The following is a 7,944-nucleotide window of genomic DNA, read 5'->3' as shown; positions in this document are numbered from 1 at the left end:
CTGGCCTAAGTAAATGGTATGCCAGCACTAGTATTGTATTCACTGCAACGCTAGCGATGGTCGGACTCTAGCTTTTGCATACTCACTTGACGAAATATACCAGATTTTTCTTTTGCGGGAAGAAATATACTAGATTTAGATCGTCAAAACTTATCTTATATATCATCCGCAAAAAAAACTTATCTTATATATATGAGTTATGTTCAGCACCGACACGCTAATTCCAATTTTGTTTAACCCTCTCTTACTGGGTGAGGAAACCCAATCTGCTCCCCACATGACATTTCTAACCAGGAACTGTTGTTAAAGAATTAGTAGGTTATATTGTAATTAAATAACAACTGAGGGCGTTTGGTCTAGTGGTATGATTCTCGCTTTGGGTGCGAGAGGTCGCGAGTTCGATTCTCGCAACGCCCCTTTTTTCCGAATGTGCTGTTCTGAGCTCGGGCACAATGGCCGGCTCAGAATCGCAGCAACGATATGGGCCTTGGCCTTATAGATTCTGCACCAACAGCAGCCGTCTACAGCGGCCAATTTATTGCATCCCATCAACGCACCTACCAGTCCTCCCGTCTCAGTAATCTCTGCTTCTGTCAGCCGTCCCTTCAGAACACAAAAAAACCAGTTTACCATAACCATATGAACAGAACACAACAGGCCAAACATGGGATTTCACAAGATAATCGCCTGAACCATAACTTGTATGATCCCGAAGAAAACACTGATGCTCGGCTATCCTCCAGTTCAACCCCTCCTCCATGATTAACAAATACTCGATCTGCATCGTTGGCACACTCACCATGGGTGTTAACACAAGAGCTGCCACAATACTCGCTTGTTCAACGGTCCAGGGCCGAGTTGATTCTCAGGCCTGTCACCACAGAGCCGTTCACTCCACTGCCCACGAGAGCCATCTCCTCTCAACCACAAACGTGCATATGTACCCAGGTATAAATGCAGGGGCAGCTAATTTTTGACACCTTTTCTTATCACTGTTGCTACTCGAAATAGATGCAAGTTTGTTTAAGTACGTCCCAAGGTGGCCAGCTAGGCCGCTGCAACAGTTAGCTACTCGATCAAAATTAATCGATTTGTGGAAATATTTCACAACTCATACGTTACGAAATCCAATAGCGAACTGCAGAGTTGTACACACAGACAAAAAAAACGTCTTAGGAAATCAGTGGCAACATGACATTGCAGAATTCAATAAAAACTTAGTACATGGCCCTCCGAGCACACAACTAATAATGAACACCGCCCTAGGTGTCTGAATTATGTCTATGCACTACTAGCACTGACATCATGAATTGAGTTCTTACCAAGACCTGGTAAGCTCAAGTTTTCATCAGGCAAATAACAGTATAACACATCGGCGAATTGTCCACAAGCAGCAGTTAACAATGTCGCGGGAATATGAAGCAATCATCAGATAGATATTTGTCCTCAACATTTACAATTTATAATTCTTCAAGGAAGAGAAATGTGCTGCCTACTGCCTAAATACGGACTTACGGAGCATTGCATCTAGGGCTCGGTTCTTTCAGCTCTGAGGTCAGACATAAAAGGTGCTAGTTTGCATATGTGATTAAGGTCATATATGTTAAAAGGACAAAAGTGGAAAGGAAACACAGAAAAGTTATCTGATTTTGAGGCACAATGGTAAAGAGCTACCAAACACAAACAAGAAGCAAACCATATTTCATATGCCATTTCAACCAGGAAGTGTCCGAAGACGAGGTCATCCATAACTGATAAATAGGAGTGGAAAATATTTTTTTTTTCCAAACCCTGGTCACTGTAGAAATTCCAATAATAGTACTCCATGTTCCACTTCCATCCTGCAGTTTTGAGATGGAATGAGAAATGTAAAATATGTTCTAACAAAGCAGGAATGGCATAAACACAAACAAATAGCACGCTTGAGCTTGACCAAGAGAAAAATGTACCACAAAGCAATAAACAAGTGGCTTCTCCTTGGCTTCTCCAACTGCACCGAATGTGGCCATTATTGGTAATAGAAAAGCCATATAATAATCCAGCAAAAGCACTTTCCGGGATGACAAATATCGACCATAAGATAAAGATCACTGGCAGCAATAAGAAGCAGAAGCTTCACTGCAGGTCCAACCATTTTGGTTCTACCTTCGAGAAAAAGAGGATGCATAATATGAGTATTTCGACGCGTATTAATGTGCTTATTAACAGTGTAACTGATACACATTTTACCTGATAATGCAGTAGTATATCCAATCAGATGCATAGGCCATGACCCAAGAATTAGTGCAGATATTCCAATTGCCATAATTAATAAGGCATAGCAGAACACCTGTTAGACGAAATTAAATGAAGTGAGGGGATACGATGCATATTTTAATATGTACAAGAATCAAACAAAGATGAAGTACCAACACAAATAGAAGAAATTCAGCACACAAGAACATTGCACTTTCAGATTTTACAATACATTGACCTGTATCATTCATCGGTGACTTTTCATTCACATATCAATAGGCGACATAATTGAACTAAAATATATCGAGAGACAATAAATCCACAAGGTGACATATGTACTGAAAACTGCATAGTTTCATTTCTAAATAATCTCTAAGAAAAGGTTCTACAAATAACTGGAGGGCTAAAATAGAATGGGGACTTCGAATGTTTAAGCTATAAAAGTCCAGTTCTAACTGGCCTTCGTGAGTCGGCTTCCGCAGGTACCTAAACTTTTTTTGCTAAGCATGGATCATCAGTGTATAATAGTATGTGCATTAGTACACTACCATAGAACCAGAATGCTCATTGAAAGAATAGAAACCTGTTGTAGACAATACGACTGCATTTACGACATGGAGCCGCCAAAATGAGCTATCACAAGGTGTTCCACGGCTGCCTTCATATCAATTAAGTTGTCAAATGGATTGGAGCTAGCCTATTAGCTCATTAAATCTGGGTCTTCAGTGAGGTGTTGCAGTGATTTATACTGGAACGTTTTCATAACAACGACCGAAGACTGAATGTTTCATCACCAGCAAGTACCAATTTCCCTTCACAGAGGCTAGCCCGTACGAACACTGCCAACTAATCCATTTCCTTGGAGACATTCTAGCCTCTTTTCGTAACAAAACAGAGATACACAATAGCTTATTTGTCTCCGGTACCGGTACGCACCTCTTAGCACAACCAGGGGGCCGTGGGTTCATCTTGCCGGTCTAAAGCTCGGATTCCTGATGTGATGTTTCCCGTCTGATCTCCCTGGCCCTTACCCCCGCGCAGATTTCAGCGTCCACTTTTACCGCCGGTGCTGCGACCTCGGCCGCAGCCGCCCGGTGTGTGTACAACAGATCCATTTGGGTTGTGCTCTCGTCAACTTCCTCAACGAATTGGAATCTGGATCCCGGCATATACGCACAGAAGAGCGGGGAGAAATCAACGAATCGCAAAAAATATTAACCTGAAACTCCACCCCTAACCCACACAGATCAAGATGTTTACCTGCTAGCTGCATTAGAAACTCCAATGGCCAGGAAATCAAGTCGCCCCACTGTGCACGAATTCTTCTCCGCAGGCAGTCGCTCACCCCTTCACCCCTGAGACGAAGGGGAATCATACATCAAGACCACCGTGCGCACAATAAATCTCCATACCAACCTGCGGTGGAAAGCAAACTTCATGGTCCACGGACCAACTTTCTGGCGAACGATCTGAGAAACGGATCAGGAAGACTCGGCGACCGCCGTCCCTGTCGCCGGCACGCACAACCGACGGAGGCCGCTTTCCTGGCCCACAGATCAGGTCCTGCCGCGTACATATCTGACACGCCAACGCATTTTTTTATCTCCCGTATTCCCACGAAAACCATCTTGGCTCAGATCCCTACGTGATTTTCAATGTAGTAGATAACGGGCTCGTATGTGCTCGTGCACAGAAACTCCACGTCCCTTTTTTTCCTGCTTCTCACCTCAATTTTGGAGGCTGGAGCTAACTGTAAATCCAATATACGTCCTCAAACTTTCTCCGGATCTGAAAAATAATCACATTGCATGCAGTCTTGTTCTTCTCCTCTCTTTATTGATCAAAGTTTGTCCAGAACTGAAACAAATCATCTAAACGTATTTTAGTTATAGATATATTCATTTTATTCATCTATGCCAGGGGCGGACCCACGTTCAGGTGAGTGGGGGCCCAGGACCCCACTCAATTTTTGATCCTCCCTAAAATGCTCAGTAGTAGCCGAGCAAGGCCCCCAGTCGGCCCAGGCCTGGTGCCCCCACTCCCTTGCTAAAGCCCAGAAAAGATAAACGCAAGGAAGGCAGTCGTGCCATGGAGGAGCGATTTTCGCTGCATGAAAATAATTCCAGCGATTAAATTGGAAGGCGAGACGGCACCGCTGTGTTGATTCTTGTTGGAAATTAATTATACAAACCAAACGAACCGCCGGCTCGGCCGCTGCCTGCTGCGACGATCTGCCTCCCTGTCTCCGCAGAGTCCGCCACGCGCCGCCGCCGCCGGCCGGCCTGGCTACATACGTGGCTGGAGGCTGGTCGCTCCCCTGCTCATCATCCTCATCCCTCATCCCCAACTGGCCAACTCTGAAACTAGGTTTGTTCTTCTTGAGCTGATCCATTCATGAAATGATTTTTTTTCCTCTTTTGGATTTCTGGTTATGTTTCCTGTCAAATCAAATGCAAAGATGCAATTCGTGCTAGTCTAGAACTGCTAGTCTTATCAGCCATGTAAATAAAATTTGATAGGATTAAAATGTGACACACTACCCGTAGGTCATTTTCTAGGATTTGAGAATACAGTGCTAGTACTTGTGTGCAGACGTGCAGCGTGCTAGCCTGCTAGTAGCATGCTTTGTTCTAATCAAATTTTCTATGAAATTCAATCTTGGAAGCCATTCTGTTGAGGCTGGATTTTCTACTCTCAGGCGTACTAATACAGAACTAGTACTCGCCTGCTAGTCTGCTGATAGTATCATACCTTTATCTAAACTCTTTAGAGTTAGTATTTCAATGATTTGGCATGGAAGAAGGAAGATAATGGAGAAGTATTTGATAAAGAAATCAAGAGATGGTAACGCCACCACTCGTTGCCACTGTCACTGTTGAGAAATGTTTTTCGGCTATGAAGATTGTGAAAAATGCTTCGCGTAACAAAATTGGTGATTATTATTTGAGTCACAGCCTAATTTTCCTTGTTGAAAAAGAATTGCTAGATACAATTACCAATGGAGTGATTCTTAATCGTTTCCATAAAATGAAAGATCATCGTGTGGAAATGTAATGGTCTAATACATTGCACATTTTACATGTTTGCCATCTCCATTAGTATTTAAGCAGCTAAGCCAAATATGTGTTTTCTCTTTGCAGCTAGCGGCATTTACGTTAGAGACAAATCTTCTCTTTTGCAATCTGTGTACTATTGAGATATAAACTCTTTTTTTATAAGGTATGTTCACTTTAGTGATAAACTCGTCATGGCTCTGTAGGATGAAGTATCTTTTTTTTAGAACTTGGTTGAAGTATCTTATGACTTGGGAGTAATTGGAAACTGCTACTCCCTCAGATCCGTATTGATTGTCGCTCACTTGACAAATAATATGGATCAAAGAGAGCATTTGTGTATAACTTATTGTGAGGTTTATAAGCCTTTGTAACTTTTCTTATTGATGAGTGCCCCAGTCAGTTTTTATTCTGGGTCCGCCCCTGATCTATGCGATAAGTAATTTGAGACGAAGGGAGAAGTATAGTATAAGGTCTTACATAATAATTGGATATATAAAAAAAATCATACATATAATGCATGGAAGCCGTGAGATGGTGAGGACACCTGAATGACGCCGATCAATCGGACGGTCCCGTTTTCGATCGAGGAGCGGCATAAGGATTACCGCCGAACAGCATATTGATCATGGTGTTTTGTGATCGACGAACGAGAAAAGAACCAGCAGCGATCGCGTGCGCGCGGGATCGAGACTCGAGAGCAGCGGCCTCGCGGGGCAATTCCTAATAGCATCGCCAACACACACGAGAGCAACGCGCGGCGCGTAAAAAAAATTACATCGTTATTTACGGGAGTTTTTATGCACCGTGAAGCGCTGGCTCCAACGACCGCTGCAAAATAGAGCGCGCGCGAGCCGCTCCAGCAAACCCGCTATATTTTTTTTTACTACGACCCGATACAGATATAGGCATGGATAGATAAAAATAAATAGATAAACATATTAAATGATAAAATAGTACATAGATAGATTAAATGATAGAAAAAAGATACATAGATAGTGCGTAGATAGTTCATAGCCTCCTCCTATAATACATAAAATGATAGATAAAAAAATTACTCGTCGTCCTCCTTCGACTCGGACTCCACCTCGATGATGTCCTCCTCCGATGTCACAATGAAGACGTCAAGGTACCGATCATCTTCGGAGTCCCAGGACGACGCTGCTCCTAGCTCGATGTTGAACTGAGCGGCCGCCTTCCGCGTACGCCGGTCCTCGTGATAGGCGGCTCACTCCGCCCTCCTCTCCTCCCTCCTTTCCGCGAAGAACTGCTGCTCGTTGATGACGTCATGCGGAAAGCGTTGGCGGCACAGCGACATGGCATCCTCGTCCATCTCGGCGAGGCTGAGAGGGCGCTCCCGCCCCCGGTTCTCGCGACAATCCTTGTCGGTGAGAAGCCGCGGGGGAGGCGCCAGCTCCTGCGCCATCTCCCGCGTCGGCACCTCCGGGAAGTTCATGTCCAGGTGGGCCCGCCGGAGGCGCCACGCCGCCGCGTCGTACGCGCGGACGGCCTCATGGGCGGTCTCGAGGGTGCTGAGGTCGAGGCGCACGCCGCCGGACCGAATCTCGGCGGAAGGCGCCGGGCGGGCGCGGGCTTACGCCATGGCAGCTCGAAGCTCCCCGGCGACGCAGCAGCATGATGGCGTGTCGACGGCGAGGCGAGAAAGTGGCAGAGGAAGCGATGAGAGAGCGGCGGAGGACGTGTGGTGAGGTGAAGAGCAATGGGAGGGCGTGTGACGGGCACTGCATTTTATAGGTGCGCCGGAAGTGGCGCGCCAAATCGCGGCCGGCCGCTTTCTTCCGCGCGCGCGCAATCTTTTCCCACGTTTTTGGCAGCCACTGTTGGAGATGCTCTAGACGGCGCTTCGTTTTAGGTGTTCATGCGAACTGGCGCACACCAGCTCTTCCACGCGGGCCGGCCCATCTGTTTCTTTCCCTGTTTATTTAACGCGCAAAAAATCTACAAGCGTGAGCGTGATTCGAACCATGAGCGCAAAAAAATCAAGTTGTATGCAAACTGCGCTAACCACCCCAGCCACCGCCACATTGCATTATTTGTAAGATTTGTATTCCTGTTCTTCTTTCTTCCTTATTTTTCTTTCTTTTCTCTTTCCCCGTTTTTCTTGGAATGGTTTCGTTCGTTTTAACTTTTTTCTTGGAACTTTGTTCCCTTTTTTTATCTTTTTATTTTTTTTGTTAAATGCTAACTTTCTCTTCATATTTGTGATTTTTTATTAAAATCGATGATTTTTTTTCAAATTCGATGAAATTTTCCAAAAGGGATGATTTTTTTAAAAAAAAATTGATGATTTTTTTTAAATTCAATGAACTTTTTTCAAAATGCATGAACTCTTTTCAAAATGGATGAACTTTATTACAATTTTGATTAATTTATTTCAAACGCGATGAACTTTTTTTTAAATTCGATGCTCAAGTTTTTAAAGTCAATGAACTTTTTCTAAAATTATATGAACTTTTTCAATTTTGATGAATTTTTTTCAAAATGGATGAACTTTTTTCTAATGCGATGAAGTTGTTTTCAAATTCGATGAACGACTTTCAAAGTTGATGAACTTTTTTTCAATTTTGATGAACTTGTTTCAGAATGGATGAACTTTATTTCAAATTTGATGAACGATTTTCAAAGTCAATGGACA

At 43.9% G+C, this 7,944-nt stretch overlaps 1 long non-coding RNA gene and 1 other non-coding gene across 4 annotated transcripts; one reads left to right on the top strand and one right to left on the bottom strand.

Annotated features, from left to right (window-relative positions):
- The first annotated feature begins 345 nt into the window (after positions 1-345).
- TRNAP-UGG lies at positions 346-417 on the top strand. The gene has a single exon. It is a non-coding gene; the product is annotated as a tRNA-Pro (tRNA).
- A 1,138-nt stretch (positions 418-1,555) lies between these two features.
- LOC119339979 lies at positions 1,556-3,795 on the bottom strand. Of its 3 annotated transcripts, XR_005164306.1 has the most exons (6): positions 3,686-3,795; positions 3,496-3,590; positions 3,172-3,390; positions 2,230-2,329; positions 1,950-2,141; positions 1,556-1,841 (listed from the first exon to the last, which is right to left on the bottom strand). It is a non-coding gene; the product is annotated as an uncharacterized LOC119339979 (long non-coding RNA). The 3 variants fall into 3 exon arrangements; XR_005164305.1 differs by having other exon boundaries at positions 1,950-2,145; positions 3,496-3,779; XR_005164304.1 differs by having other exon boundaries at positions 3,496-3,779.
- Between the last annotated feature and the right edge of the window lie 4,149 nt (positions 3,796-7,944).

This window comes from Triticum dicoccoides, chromosome 7B, assembly GCF_002162155.2.
Source record: "Triticum dicoccoides isolate Atlit2015 ecotype Zavitan chromosome 7B, WEW_v2.0, whole genome shotgun sequence".
NCBI classification, from domain to species: domain Eukaryota; kingdom Viridiplantae; phylum Streptophyta; class Magnoliopsida; order Poales; family Poaceae; genus Triticum; species Triticum dicoccoides.
This window is presented reverse-complemented; position numbering and strand designations above follow the sequence as displayed.